General features: G+C 46.8%; 1 long non-coding RNA gene across 1 annotated transcript; it reads right to left on the reverse strand.

The window, feature by feature from the left end:
* Nucleotides 1-2,376: 2,376 nt before the first annotated feature.
* On the reverse strand, nt 2,377-10,435 carry LOC138435656 (uncharacterized). Its single transcript, XR_011255167.1, has 6 exons — nt 10,232-10,435; nt 6,302-6,398; nt 6,093-6,226; nt 5,047-5,142; nt 4,418-4,820; nt 2,377-2,593 (listed from the first exon to the last, which is right to left on the reverse strand). It is a non-coding gene; the product is annotated as an uncharacterized lncRNA (long non-coding RNA).
* Nucleotides 10,436-16,149: the final 5,714 nt, after the last annotated feature.

Below are 16,149 nucleotides of genomic sequence, written 5' to 3' on the forward strand. Positions count from 1 at the left end.
CCTGTTTGGAAATCGAGAAAACAGGAACATAATTGCTTTTGTTGGATCACAATCTTGAATAGCAAAAGACGCTTTAAACATGTGCCCTTCCTTTGATTGGCTTTACGTCGTTTCTCTTTTTGGCTACTGTTCATTATTCTGCATTATATTCATTACTGAGGTATCACATCCAAGCCAATATTTTCACATGCTGAAGGCTGACTTGGATTGAGGGTATTTCATCCGATCCAGCCCCACACAAACCTGTAATAGACTGTGACACACGACACAGCGATAAATTCTATAGAGAGAACTAGGTTTCATGCCCAAGGATTGTATTCTCTCCGTTGTACCAGAAATACCGGATTCCCAGGCAAGGAGGAGGGAAGTGAGTCTCTCTCCAGTTTCTCCCTTTTATCGGAAAGGAGAGAAGGAAGAACCTGACTCTGTCCCGAAGTCTCCCCTGGGTTCATGCACTGGGGTTTGCTCCACATGTGCAAATACACAGGCATACAGGCACACACGCATCTGTGCTAACTTGCTTCAGTCATGTCCAGCTTTTTTCGACCCACTGAACTGTAGCCTGCCAAGCTCCTCTGTCCATGGGATTTTCCAGGAGTCTTATTCTGTATCTATTTTATCTTCTGGTTCTGCTGTCCGATACCTGTTGCCCTATTAGCAGGAATTCCATGAAAAATTTAACAGGAAAAAAAAAGTGTCGATTCCCCAAGTGGACAACTGGAATACATTCTCTCCTTATCCTGTGGTTATTAGCCTCCAAAATGCTTACCTTTTAATGAGCATTTTAACTCAGATAGAAGATGTACAGAAAGTGCGGGAAACAATCTTATTCTAACACTTTAGGAAAACACCCAAAAGTTTAAGTAGAAAAAAGTCAGTTTCTCATTTCCTAAAGATATTTTTTGTCTGGACAACCTAAAGGTATAAGATCAACCTAAAGAACTACTGTGGCATGTTTTATTTAATAGTCATAAAATATGGTAACAATCTGTATTTAGATTCCTTATATGTAATAGAAATTCTAGAGCTGACTATTTTACATTTTTTTCTGGCTGCCCAGTGTAATATGCAGGACTTCCATGACCAGGGATCGAACCCACGTCCCCTGCAGTGGAAGTTCATATTCTTAACCACTAGACCTCCAGGGAAGGTCCTCTAACTTTACATTTCTGATACTAGAATTTTTATTATAGATTGAAATTTTACTTAACAATTACTGCCTTTAAAATTGATGGTATCGTACTTCACAATTGTATGAGGATTCATTATTTTACAAGCTTATTGGTATGTTTCTAATCAGGCAATGGCACCTCACTCCAGTACTCTTGCCTGGAAAATCCCATGGGTGGAGGAGCCTGGTAGGCTGCAGTCCATGGGGTTGCTAAGTCGGATATGACTGAGTGACTTCACTTTCACCTTTCGCTTTCATGCACTAGAGAAGGAAATGGCAACCCATTCCAGTGTTCTTGCCTGGAGAATCCCAGGGTCGGGGGAGCCTGATGGGCTGCTGTCTATGGGGTCGCACAGAGTTGGACACGACTGAAGTGACTTAGCAATCTAAACAAAAGGAAAGAGAAGAAGACTCTTGAGAGTCTGTTTGACTGCAAGGAGATCAAGCCAGTCAATCCAGAAAGAAATCAACCCTGAATATTCATTGGAAGGACTGATGCCAGGAGATCCAATACTTTGGCCACCTGATGCAAAGAGCTGACTCATTGGAAGAGACCCTGATGCTGGGAAGGCTGAAAGCAAAAAGAGAAGGGGAAGACAGAGGATGAGATGGTTGGATGACATCACCAACTCACTGGACACAAATTTGAGCGAACTGTGGGAGATAGTGGAGGACGGAGGAGCTTGGTGTGCCTGTGTCCATGGGGTTGCAAAGAGTTGGGCATAACTGAGCAATTAAACAACAATGTCAATAATGTTATCTCTTATGGCATGGTAATATATATATATATATATATATATATATATATATACATAATGTTGCATGGATGTGAAAGTTGGACTGTGAAGAAAGCTGAGCACCGAAGACTTGATGCTTTTGAACTGTGGTGTTGGAGAAGACTCTTGAGAGTCCCTTGGACTGCAAGGAGATTCAACCAGTCCATCCTAAAGGAGATCAGTCCTGGGTGTTCTTTGGAAAGACTGATGCTAAAGCTGAAACTCTCATGTGAAGAGTTGACTCATTGGAAAAGACCCTGATGCTGGGAGGGATTGGGGGCAGGAGGAGAAGGGGACAACAGAGGATGAGATGGCTGGATGGCATCACCGACTCAATGGACGTGAGTTTGAGTGAACTCCGGGAGTTGGTGATGGACAGGGACGCCTGGCGTGCTGCGATTCATGGGGTCACAAAGAATTGGACACGACTGAGCGACTGAACTGAACTGCATGTTATGTGAAATTATAAGGTTATAGGTGTTAACATATTGATTATGCTAAACATTTGTTGTGGAGGATGGTGGCTCATGTAGAATTTGACTGTCCCCGTGGAAATTTTGTTCCTGCCAATTAGTTCCACAGCCTGGAGCCCATTTCTCAGCTTCTCTTTCTTCTTTGTGTATCCAATGTGGTTTTGCAAAAGTTTCTGTGAAGATTAAAGGAGATTAGGGGCGCACAGCCAGTGAGCAATATGTAACACACAGCACGCACTCAGTGAGTGCTAGACGCTATTATTAAATTAGTCATTCTACAGAGACGCATTCTCCTCTGAGTTTACCATACAGTCACACATGGCTTTCATCTAATGATTTAACTTTAAAGACTGTTTTTGTACCCTTCTGTGAAAGGGTTCATTTATTTTCTCCCATGATCTTTGTGAGAGACTCAAGCCAAGAATTCCCACTTACAGGTGAAAATTCAGGTCTGTGAGTTCTGCCGTCACACAGTTCATGGTGGGTGGCAGGTCCCCTTCCCCTTATCTTCACCCTGCGTTGCCGCCCCACTCCCCACTGGACCTGCACCTATCAGGCGTCAAGGACAGTGCGTTTGTCCACCCCAATCAATCCATGTTAAGTCACTTTAATCCTGTCCAGCTCTTTCGTGACTCTACGGACTGTAGCCCGTCAGTCTTCTCTGTCCATGGGATTCTCCAGGCAAGACTACTGGAGTGGGTTGCCATACCCTTCTCCAGGGAATCTTCCTGACCCAGGGGTCAAACCTGTGCCTCTTACATTACCTCCCAAATACGGGGCCCCCAAGGGGCTTGCTAGGGAGCTGAGCTGTGCTGTTCAGGATGAAATTAACAAAGAGGCAATAAGGGGTCTTTTCATGAGAGCATCTGGCCACTTCAGTAAAAAACAGTGTTTGTAACATCAACAAAGACAAAGGACCCCTAGACCAAAGGCCGCTGGGGGCAGCTGGCCTTATCCCATGTGGTCCTGGAGACTCTGCCTCCCCCCACCTCCTGCAGGTGTGTAAAGGAGCAGAACACAGGGGCTCCCAGGCCTACCCCAAGGTGGCTGGATCTGCTTGTGGGCTTGGGGTTTGTTTAGGGGCTCACTTTTCCCCCTAAAAGTGCTGTTTCCCTGAGGAACTTTATCTAGACCTTGACCAACAAAATCCAGGACTACCAACCCAGACTCTGGCTGTTCTTCCCGGTCGATCCCTAAGCATCCGCCTCCATTCCTTCCCACCCAACCCTCAAGCATCTTCCTTCTTCCAGCATCAGCTGCACTTCAGAGACAATCGGCTTGCTGAAGCTGCAGCTCCAATATTTTGGCCACCTGACGCGAAGAGCCGATTCATTGGAAAAGACCCTGACGCTGGGAAAGATTGAGGGCAGGAGGAGAAGGGGATGATAGGGGATGATAGAGGATGAGATGGTTGGATGGCATCACCGACTCAATGGACATGAGTTTGAGCAAACTCCGGGAGATAGTGAAGCCTGGCTAATTGTAGTCCATCAGATGGCAAAGAGCTGAACATAACTTAGCAACTGAACAATAACAATCAGGACTGATGGAAACTCAAGGGTTATTATTTTTTTTAATTTCTTCTGTTCCAGTTGCCCATGTATTTTGGGTAAACAATGTGATACAGCCAGGTCACCGTGAATCTCTTCACCTGGTTCAGCTCTTTCGGATTCTATAATTTATAAGACTTTACTCTCTACCATATGGTTGGTTATTTTCCATAATAGACTTTCCTGAGCAGCCTTATCAGAAGCTTTCTGAAAAGTAAATTATGTCCACCGGGTCAACTTGGTCTCCAGTTTTATTAATCTGGAAATTATACCTGTAATGCTTCCTGAAAATGCCTGATGCAACAGAAGCGATGAACACAGTAATAAACATGCAACTTGGCGAATTCCTGCCCAGACATCCAAACACAGGCGAAACAGCGGAGCCACAGAAACAAACAACCGGAATCGGAAATGCTGCCGTCCTGCTCCCACCTCTGTTTACGTTACCTGCCACTTCCTATGCCCAGGGCTTCATTTAATCTCAGAGGTACAGGTTGGTCCAGTGGATAAACACATTGGAGAGAATACTTGTCCTGGTGGCGTTTTGAACATTTTTGTAGCCACATCGGGTATGTGGTGTCAGAAATGGGCACGGCGAGGCTGAGAAGCTCCAGGACACAAGGCTGAAGGCCAGAGGGATGCAACTGGAACAGAGTCTAGAGGGGGAGTCTAGAGAGGAGCAGAGTCTGGGGCGGGTGCAGCTCTGACCCGCAGGTGAGCCACTGAGTGTATTCCCCAGGTAATCGCTGGGGCAGACATTCAAGGAGGGGGTTTGGCAGATGGACAGACAGCATCAGGAGGCCTGGGCAGCAGGGAACTTGGAAGTGGAAGACAGTGTCCAAGAATAGGGCTGGAATGAGAACAGGGTGCTGTGTGGGGACCATCTGGGCATCAGCCGCCTCAGGACTCTGGATTTCTGGGCAGTCTGTCTCCCGGCCTTCCTGTGTTCCCATATGGGTTAGACCCAGACCTGGCTGGGTAGGGGGACCCTGAATTCACCTGCTGCCTCAGCCCTGAATCTGGGGGCTGGGGGCTGGGGTGCTGGTCCCTGTCACTCCCACACTCACCACACTTACCGTACTCTTTCCAGGCTGGGACATGGCCTGGGCAGCACAGCACAGTCCAGAGGTTTGGGGCCAGACCAGGTCCATTTCCAACTGGACTGTATGATCCTAAATCAAAGACCCCCATGGCCCCAGAAACTTGCGATGAAGACAATGCGAGACAAAGCTGGATCTCTCCAAGTGCAGTCAATGGCAAGACACCTACATCATTCCCCCACACTTTCGTGTTAAGTATTGTGTGTTGTTGTTGTTATTTAGTCCCTAAGTTGTGTTTGACTCTTTGTGACCCCATGTCGTAGCCCTCTAGGCTCCTCTGTCCATGGGATTCTCCAGGCAAGAATACTGGAGTGGGTTGCCATACCCTCCCCCAGGAGGGATCTTCCTGACCCACGGATTGGATCTGCGTCTTTTGCGTCTCCTGCATTGGCAGGCTGGTCCTTCACCACTAGCGCCATCTGGGAAGCCTAGTGTAAAGTTTAAGTGCAGGAAAACCTCTCAAAGAAACCTGTCCTCTTCTTTTTTTTTTTTTAATTGGAGTATAATTGCTTTACAATGTTGTGTTAGTTTCTGCTGTACAACAACGTGAATCAGTTATATGTCTACATATATCTCCTCTTTTTTGGATTGCCTTCCCATTTAGGTCACCAGAGATCATTGGTTAGAGTTCCCTGTTCTATACAGCAGGTTCTTACTAGTTATCTGTTTTATACATAGTATCAATAGTATATATATATATACACACACACACACATCAATACCAATCACCCAGTTCATCTCAACTTCCCCCTTGAGGTCCATGCATTTATTTTCTACATCTCTGTCCCGACTTCTACCTTGCAAATAAGTTCATCTGTACCATTTTTCTAGATTCCACACACATGTGTTAATATACGGTATTTGTTTTGCTCTTTCTGACTTGCTTCCCTCTGTATGATAGTCTCTAGGTCCATCCACTTCTCTGCAAATGATCCAATTCCATTCCTTTTTATGGCTGAGTAATATTCCTTTGCATATATGTACTACGTACAAGCCTGTCCTTTTTGACCTTCATCACCCACCTGCCAGCATATCAATCTTGAAGCTTGAGTTGAGACATCGGAGTCTTCACCACTGAGATCACTGAGTGTGCAGGTGACCTGAGGAGCTCGCAGGCTGCAGCTCCCCTAATTCAGCCCCAGACGAGGGGAAGCACCTGGGGAGCCATTCTTGGTGTAAAGGGGGCTTTCTCGGTGCCCAAGGAGGTTAGCAGGCATTTTTAAGTTCTCACCTCTCTCAAGGGGCCTGTCTTCACCACCGGACCTGACGGTGACAAGATGATGGAGTCAGAAGATAAGACGAACGCTCACTCTGCCTGGTCCTGAACCCTGCAGGTGAAGGGACCCCGGGGAAGGTTCAGGCTTTCTGCCCAGCCCCCAAGCCCAGGCTCACATCCTCCATGGGTTTGCTCTGAGCTCATGTGTGGACTTGAGTTGCCTGCAGGGAAAATTTTGCTGCTGATGTGTTTCTCTTTATTCCTCAGGAAGGCTGTGTACTTCATGAACCATGTGCATGATGTGCTTTAGGCTGTGTCTAAATGATGTATTTCTCCAACCCCAAAGTGCAACATTTAGATGATTTGTACCATATTTTTGTATATTTAGAAACAGCTGGTTGATTGACTGAATTTTTAATTTTTCACAGAAATGTTTGACGTTGGGGAGACTGTGCCTTTTAAGTCCTTGGAGGAGAGAAAAGATTTGTATAAAGTTTCTTTTTCCATAAATATTTTATATTATGATGAATGACTCTGAGCAGAAACTCCATGATGGACGAGACGGTCTTGCCCCACACATCAACTAAAGGTTCATCTCGTGGAGTCCCGGTGCCCACACCCACTTTGGGAGTCTGCCCCTAAACCCATCAGATTTCAGTTGTCATCAAACCCTTCCATCCCATTTTGGAATTGGTTTTCAAATTTATCTGCGATCATTTGCCGCCATAATTTTAAATAAGCTATCCTGAATATTCTGTCAGCTGAGGTGCAAAAAAACAGTCCATTACTGGCCTCCATGCTTTACATGTAATAGACGCCCAATATTTACTCATTAGGTATATATTCAATCAATATTGAATACGTATTAATTTTAATGTACTAAAATATTAACATATATTGTGTTACATAGTGAAATACTGTTCATGTAAATTAATATATATTTAATAATATAAAATATATTAAATTGAATTGAATGCATCTCTCAAGGCAAGTAGCTGTGGAAAAGCTACTTGATCTAGCTACGATCTACAAAGCCAGCTATGATCTACCAGACTCTGAATATTGAGTATGGCATGCACGTTTAGTTGCTTCAGTTGTGTCTGACTCTTTGCGGCCCCATGGACTGTAGCCCGCCAGGCTCCTCTGTCCATGGAGATTCTCCAGGCAAGAATACTAGAGTGGGGTGTGGTGCCCTCCTCCAGGAGATCTTCCTGACCCAGGAACTGGACCCAAGTCTCTGTCTCCTGCATTGGCAGGCAGGTTCTTTACCACTAGCACCACCTGCGAAGTCCCCGTTGAATTTGAAGTAGGTGCCCAATGCTTCACTAAGGATCTCACTGTGATATCCGCAAAAACTTAGAGGGTGAAGCCCACCCTCTCCAGCTTCCTGGAGGGACGCTAACGGTTCAGAGAGGTGGAGGAAGCCCCTCAAGTTTGCACAGCTCACAGCTGTAGGAGTCTGCAGGTTAAACCAGCCAGTCTGTGTCCAGAGCTCACCCCTTCACCCTCTTTGTGCTCCCTAGAACCTGATTCTCTTAGCCCTCCTGTAGTCATTCCTGCCCCGCTCTGGAAATTTCCCCAGAGGCCCACTTAGCTGGAGGGAGAAGCAGAGCTGGGGCCTGGCCTCCTGTGGCCCATGGTGGGTGGGGCGCTCTCTGCCTCCTGCGCCTGGCCCTGGAGGGGCACACCAGATGGACTCTGTCTCCACACGCTCGTCAAGGCCCAGGTTGGCAATGATGGGCTTGGAACTCCCCAGAGTCATTGACCAGCTCTGACTCAGCACAGCCAGAGATAGAAGAGAGAATAGGTGTCCTCCGCCAGGCTCCAGGGAGCTTAGACAGTTGGGGCAGGTGGCACCACTTCTTTCCCCAGGTGCCTGGGGAAACAGAACCTCCTGGTTCTAGACGTGGAGTTGGGCTAATAAGGTCCCTCGGACATCTCACTGTGGCCACAAGCGGAAAGGACAGAGAGTGGGTGTGAGAGCCCCGAGCATCAGCCACCAGGAAAACACGTGCAAGGAAAACCAGAGGTGAACCTGAGCTGGGTGAGGACAGACAGTTCCAGCACGAACCAGCTCCTGATCTCACCTAGCAGCACCCCCACCCCTTGTCCTGTGTGTGACTTCCCTACGGATTCTGATCAGTCAGTGAATAAACAGAGAAAAGATGATGCACTAATACATTTGCTATACATTGTTTTTGTTCAGTTGCTAAGTCGTGTCCAACTCTTTGTGACCTCATGGACTGCAGCATGCCAGGCTTCTGTGTCCTTCACTATCTCCCAGAGTTTGCTCAAACTCATGTCCATTGAGTTGGTGATGCCATCCAACCATCTCATCCTCTGTTGCCCCTTCTTCTTCCTGCCCTCAATCTTTCCCAACATAATGAGTCAACTTTTCGCTTCAGGTGGCCAAAGTAAGTATTGCTATACATTAGGAGTATCTATTCATTAGACATGTTAAACTTCTTCCTTGAACTAAAGACTTGGGAGTTTTGCAAAAATTGACAGCTAATTCAGTTTAATTGCATTTACACGCATTTCCTAGGCACTTGCTATGTACCCTGCATGGTGCCAGGTACAAGTATCAAGGTGAGGAGGACTTACCTGCTGGATAATTGAACCACGATGGTAGTCCTTTCAGTGTGGGTCTTGGGCTCAGAATTCTGGCTCATCTTCCAGCTGAGGCCCGTATGGGAGGGGAGGGTCCACAAGCCTCAAGAGGAAAGGGTCTGGTCTTCCAAGGGACAGGCCCTAGGGACTAACCCTGGGGACCTCCATCATGTCACACAATGCCTCTGACCTTCACCTTTCTATTTATAAAGTAATTCTTCACTCATATTATTTCTTATATAAATACCCTTTTTGCACATGCATTTGAGGAGTCAGCAAGATCATGTATGGAAAACATCAGTAGCACAGTCTCTGATTGCTAGTAGGTGTAATTGCTGTGACTCCAGCCAAGAGGTGGGGGCCTCTGACCTCTTAGGCTGAGCTCCATACCTGTCAAACAGAGCGAGTCCTTGACATTTTAATTTCTAAAGATTTTTTTTTATATGGGCCATTTTAAAAGTCTTTATTGAATTTGTTACAATATTCCTTCTGTTTCACGGTTTTCAATTTTTGTTTTTTGACCACAAGGCACGTGGGCTTTTAGTTCCCCAATTAGGGATCAAACCTGTACCCCTTGCATTGGAAAGTAGAGTCTTAACCCCTGGACTGCCAGGGAAGTCCTTTGACAGCTTATTTTTTAAATTAATTAATTAATTTTAATTGGAGGCTAATTACTTTACAATATTTTAGTGGTTTCCCCCATACATTCACATGAATCAACCATGGGTGTACATGTGTCTCGCAACCTGAACCCCCCTCCTACCTCTCTCCCCATCCCATCCCTCAGGGTCATCCCAGTGCACCAGGCTTGAACGCCTTGACGGCTTATTTGTAAGGAGCATTATCAAAATTTGATGAAAGGTCACCAACTAGGACAACTGGAAACAAACATTTTAGGGCTCTGCAGCATTGATGCAGAAAGATTTTCCCCCTCTTTTCAGAGGCATCATTCGGGAAGCGCTGACTCAAAGTGTTTGGATGACACTTTCAGGAGAAAGGGGGGGCGCTCAGCCAACACTCGCAGGTGTTATATGGAAACCCCAAATTGGTTACTGTGACTCTCCTGAGATCGGGGAAGGAAGTGGGTGGGTGGACGGGTGGGGAAATAGTGGCAAAACCGGGCTGGAAACCATGAGCTCCATCTGATGAATCTTAGCAAATATTCCTCCCTGTTTCCTTCCTTCTCCTGGGGGCGGGATTTGCATAAGCATTTTCTAGAGTCCAGAAAACAAAACCATGCCTTGAGAGACATTTCACTTTCTCGGCCCAAAATCCAGGCTGATCCTTTCCAAGATGCAGGAAGCTTTGATCAACAACAACAAAATGTGTACTCACCCTGTTCAAGAAGCTTTCCAAATCGCGGCACAAAGGAGGGGCCGATGTTCGCCCACTGCCCACCTGGCGTTCCAGCCGCCCTTTCATCCCTTCATCCTGGAATATTTTTCTCACAGCAGAAAGTACTTAGACCTTCCTCATGGACCTTAACCCTTCGCAAAGTATTTAATGTTTGCCCCTGAGGGCATGTAGACATGTGCCCATTCGGCACATGGACCCAGGCTGCCCCCAGGAAGATGCAGGGGTGTGTTTATCATCAGAGAAGGTGTTTTTTCCAAGACCAGCAATGTTTAGACAGTTTCAGGTTACCTCTGAAATGGATGCACTTTGACAGATAGTGAGTGCTGGCACCTCCTCAGTGTGGGGACTGCTCTGCCCTCTTAGGAAAACGGTGCTGTGTGCCAGCTACAAATTGGCACTTGCCATCTGCCTCTACAAAGATTAAATCACAAGCTGCCATGACCGCTGACCTTCAGCACCCCTGAAAGGAGTTCAGGCTGGAGATCAGGAATGAGGCACTCTGTGATCTGGGAAAAACTGGCAGAAGAGATCTTTAGATAGTTAAATGTTCTCAGGAGAAGATTTTATGAGCCCTCTTCTTGCATCTCCTCACATCTAGAAAAGCACTAAAATCCTTCACAGTGACATCTGCTCTTCAGATTAGCAATAACCTTCATGAGGTTACCAGAAACCTGCAAAAATGTGTGAATTTCAACGAATATTCAGGGTTGACTTCCTTTAGGATTGGCTGGTTTGATCTTGCTGTCCAAGGGACTCTCAAGAGTCTTCTCCAGCACCACAGTTAGAAAGCATTAATTCTTTGGTGCTCAGCCTTCTTTACAGTCTCTCACATCCATATATGACTACTAGAAAAACCATAGCTTTGTCTTATCTGACCTCATCAGAACCATCTTTCTGGGTGCAAAGAAGACCTGGATGTTTTTATTTATCCTTTTCTTCCTTCAGCCTTACCTGGTCTCTCCGTAGATAGGATATTGAAACTAAAATGGTGTTCGTCCTGACTTTTAGGATTCCACACATCGATGGTCTGAGTAATCCCAGGAGTTCCTCCATCCTCGTCTGATATCCTGTGATTGAAACACTCAGAAATCTGGCTTCAGAAACAAATTCACACTCTCAGTGCTTTGAGAGTTATGTCCACCTTTTCGCATGATTTTTCCTCCTCTTTTCTAAATTGGAATTTAACTTTCTTCCTCTAGGAGGGGACCAAGAAGAAATATCACAGAATGAAATGATAGCTTTGCCAAGTGTATTTAGGATAAGAATCGAATACCAGAACAACAGGTGAAAATGACAGGCAGCAGAAAGCGAGAATATTGAGTATCAGAAAATAACAGCATTTAAATGTAATTCTGGACCTGGCTAGGACCTGGAGGGGGACATTATCCCTCTATCAGTTTCCGAGGCAAGGCCCTCACTGAGAGGAGGGGTGACCAGAGTGGCTTCTTTGTGGAAGGCAGGTCTCTCCCTTGGAGAATTGCATGGATTACCCCCTAAATGGATTAAGGAGAAGTCCTGGAGGAAAAGTGCTTGCATTTTCTGACCTGCGTGCAGTGAGAGGCCCACCCCCAGCGGCCTGGGCAACAGAAGGGCAGGATGCCCTGGTGGCTAATGCGCTGGTCACGCAGCAGCCCACAAGGAGTGCCTGCCCCCTGGCCCAGAGCAGCCTTGGCCTTGGGGCCTTGTGAGCCAGTTTAAGACCCCGGATTAACTTTGGGCCATAGAAGCTGCACACTGACAGGCTTTTATTTTCCCCTTCCAACTGGGCATGAACACATGTTGATCTGTCATTAGGCAGGGCTGGGCTGGGCCAGTCTTCCTCAGTGGGAGCTTTGTGTCATGTGCTATCACTTGGAGAAGATCTGCCAGAGAAGAGTCAGAAAGGCTACCCAGCCACTCTGGAGCTGCTCCAGCTCTTCGTTCTCAGCCCAGCTCTCTTCTCTTCGCATCTGGAAGACCCTGAACCTGGGAAAGATTGAGGGCAGGAGGAGAAAAGGGACAACAGAGGATGGGCTGGTTGGATGGCATCACTGACTCAGTGGACACGAGTTTGAGAAAGCTCCAGGAGATGATGAAGGATGGGGAAGCCTGGCATGCTGTAGTCCATGAGGTCGCAAAGAGTCGTATATAACTGAGCGACTAAACAACAATAACAAAGACTTGAAAAACATACAAAAAAACTCTCCGTCTGAAACAGTGTAAATTGCTTAGAAACTTCCCTAACCGCAGATTTTATCTGCTCTCATAATCTTCCAGCGAGTCAACGGCTACCAATTATCATGGACAGCAATAAGATATCAACTTGCTTCATTATTTTCCCAGAAGTGCAGATTTTATTTCTTCTTCTCTCATTTTCAAAGAAGGAAGAAGAAGAGCAGCATAGAGACCCAGTGGAGGGGAGGGGACAGAGACAGTCTGGTGACAGATATTCCAGGGGTGAGCCATGTCAGGGGATATCCACCTAGCACTGTCCACCCCAAGCCCCGTGGGACCCTCCACGTGAGCCCACCCAGAAAACCACCATTGTCTAAAATTTGCATCAAGGTTATTTTACTGAGTTCAGGAAGATGATATGGACACACTTAAGGCTGTGTCAGAAGAAAGTAGAGGCAACCAGCTGAAGCAAGTTTGAAAAAGTATAAAATATTATATTTGTAGAGATTGGCCTCAGATCTGTATGTATCATGTACATATGCATTTATGTATGTGAGAGAGAGACAGAGACAGGGCACACTGGACTTCACTGTGACCATTGCACAGGAGAAAAAGAGGACTGGATACCAAAAAAAAAATTATAAGTGTAAAAGCTGGATGTGAAATTAAAAGGTTATATGTGAAATACATTAGATGTCCTTTATCCTCTAAGAGTCTAAAGCCTCTAAGAAATGATATTTTCACCCTGTTCATGTAGTAATTTGCTTATGATACACTGTCCTTGCCTCATTGACTTTTCAGAGTGTTTGAATGATAACCCTGAGTCTAATTCCACAGTCTCTGCTCAGGGCAGAGCACAGCCTTGTATTGGTTTATCTAGTGCAGTAGCACCCAACCCATCCCTGCCCAGACAGAGAAACTCTGTCCAAACCCTCAGCCGTGGGAAGAGGCAGGAATTGTGCCCACCGGCATCGCTCTGGACTGCAGCGACAGCTACAGGGTTTTCAGAGGATGCAGCCAGCCAAACGCACCCTGATCTTTAAGAGAAAAGAGGAAAATAGGGTGGAGAGGTTGTTCTTCTCTGGGTTCTGTACCCACTCGTTGGTTCAGAACAGAGAACAAATCAGAAGGGAATGAATGGTGCCACCCAGGAAACAAAGCAGCGAGTTACGCAAACACTTCTTAGGGAAGGAATTGATGACACCAGCAATGAATACAAAGCCAGTCAGAGACCTGGGCAGGGAGCTCGGTGGGGCACAGAGTGTGCCGTGGTGCAGGCGGGAATCGTGAAGGTGCAGGGAGTGGGGGGAGAGGGAAGCTGGGCTGCTCCCCCGGAACACGGTGCCCCTCCAGCTAGTCCCACAGAGTTAATCGTTGTACAGACTGTGCTCCGTCCAAGCAGAACCTGGAAGCGGAGCCAAGGGAGCTTTCTTCTCCCGTCACGTTGGAGGGCATTGTTGCAGGATGAAGGCGAGAAGCTGGCAGAAGGAATCTTTCCATCCTCCTGGCTGGGGAGTGAACAGGTGGCCCCAAATCTGTCTATGTTGGGGGGGGGATGGAGGTGGGTGGGGAGAGGATGAATCTTAAAATATAATGTCCTGAAAATGCAATCCCAACCTCATAAAGGAAGGAGGGGATAAGCTGCAAGGCAATGTTCTCAAAAAATTTCCACCAAAATATCACTAATGTCAGAAGAAACTGCACGTGCCTTGAGCTGGAAGGAAGGCCAGGTCCCAAGCCACCGTCACCAAGCACAAAATGCATCTGAAGTCTTGGTTTGGGGTTTTAAATCACAGGATGGTTCTGTATGCTGGGTCTGATCTGAAGGCATAGTTTGAAATTATCTATCAGTTAAATGACCTGACTTGTCCTCTAAATCACGTGGTACTCTGATGCTCCAGGGGAACAGACAGCAGGTTTTGGGACCCCGATGCATCACCTGCACCCTCAGCAGATGTGAAGTGAACCCTGGTGGCCACCACACAGGACCCTGTGATGAACACGTGGCACAGAGGCTGCAGTGGTGGGAGGAGGCCCCGTGGACAGGAGGGGACCTGCGCCCTCTCCCGGAGGATGTCCCTCACTTCCTGACCTTTGCCACATTCTGCTCACCAAAGGCTAGGCAGTCATCTTGAAGTGTTCTGGCCCAAATGCGGGGAAAACTTCCTTTTGGGGATTTCTCTTAGCCTGGCTGAGATGCGTAATGTGATTTTTTTCCCAAAAAAATATTTGGAAAAAGAAATGAAAGAACAAATAGCAAATTATGTATAAGAAACACAAAAGGCCAAAGGGACTTCCCTGGCAGTCCAGTGGCTAAGAGTCTGAACTCCCACTGCAGGGGGCAAGGGTTCAATCCCTGGGCGGGGGCCTAAGATCCTGTATGCCACGCAGTGTGGCCAGAACTCCCAGCAAACAAAAGGCCCGCTTTCTCACCTCTTCTGCTTGCTCTCACCTGAGATAACCACGCTTCACCTCAGAGGCCGGCGAGGCTGGGCAGTCACCTCCCCCTCTCGCCAGCTCACATTCCCTTCAAGGACCCCATCTCCTGGACACTCAGGGGAGAAGGACCCCAGGGCTTGGGGCCCTGATGCAACTTAAGACACGAACACATGTTTTTATGTGCTCTGTGTGTGCATGTGTGTACTGTGTGTGTTGTGTGTGTATGTACTGTGTGTTGTGTGTGCGTGGGTGTACTGTGTGTTGTGTGTGTGTACTGTGTGTGTTGTGTGTGCGTGGGTGTACTGTGTGTCGTGTGTGTGTCCTGTGTGTTGTGTGTGTGTGTCCTGTGTGTTGTGTGTGTGTACTGTGTGTGTTGTGTGTTCGTGTACTGTGTGTTGTGTGTGCATGTGTGTACTGTGTGTTGTGTGTGTGTACTGTGTGTGTTGTGTGTGCGTGGGTGTACTGTGTGTTGTGTGTGTGTGTACTGTGTGTGTTGTGTGTGCGTGGGTGTACTGTGTGTCGTGTGTTTGTATACTGTGTGCGTGTCCTGTGTGTTGTGTGTACTGTGTGTGTTGTGTGTGTGTACTGTGTGTGTTGTGTGTGTGTGTACTGTGTGTGTTGTGTGTGTATATGTGTGTGGTGTAACAGACACACAAATCATGGGATGCAGTGCAGTGAATCTTGTGCTCCAACAGAGCTTAAACCTGTCTTTGCCGCCCACCCCAGAACCGTCCCAGTTGGTTATTCGATTGGAGAGGTCTATTTTTCTTCAGGAGGTGGTAAGGACGGAGTGACTGGCAGATTAAATAATCCCAACCCTTAGACGAGATGCCAGCTCCTATATCCAGCACCTGCCTCAGCCCTGCAATCTATCAAGTGTAAAAGAAGACTGGATCCGCGCACTAAATGCAGCCCTCACAGAATTCGAACCGCAGAAGAGTCAGTGCAGCCTCATCAGAAAAGCAGAACGCGAATAAAAGCACCAAGCTCCCACCGAGAGTATGAGAGAGGCTGAAAATAGTTTGGTGTAATTATTTCACCATAGTCCATACTGAGGTACAGGCAGGTAGACAATATTTATAAAACAAAATCAATGCTATGTCTTAGGCTTTCTCTATATCACCAGGAAGAAATTGGGAGAGAGGAAAAAGAATCCACCTAGTTGGAAATCATTCATCCGTATTTCCAGAACAGATCTTACAACTGAATTCAGTCTCTGAAATCTGGGCAAATCGCAGGATTTTGTTTTCACTCTGACCTTTGGAATCTGGCTCATTAAGCCTGGGTCTGTGAGCCCGGTGGAC

The sequence above is a fragment of the Ovis canadensis genome, chromosome 3 (genome assembly GCF_042477335.2).
Source record: "Ovis canadensis isolate MfBH-ARS-UI-01 breed Bighorn chromosome 3, ARS-UI_OviCan_v2, whole genome shotgun sequence".
NCBI lineage: Eukaryota > Metazoa > Chordata > Mammalia > Artiodactyla > Bovidae > Ovis > Ovis canadensis.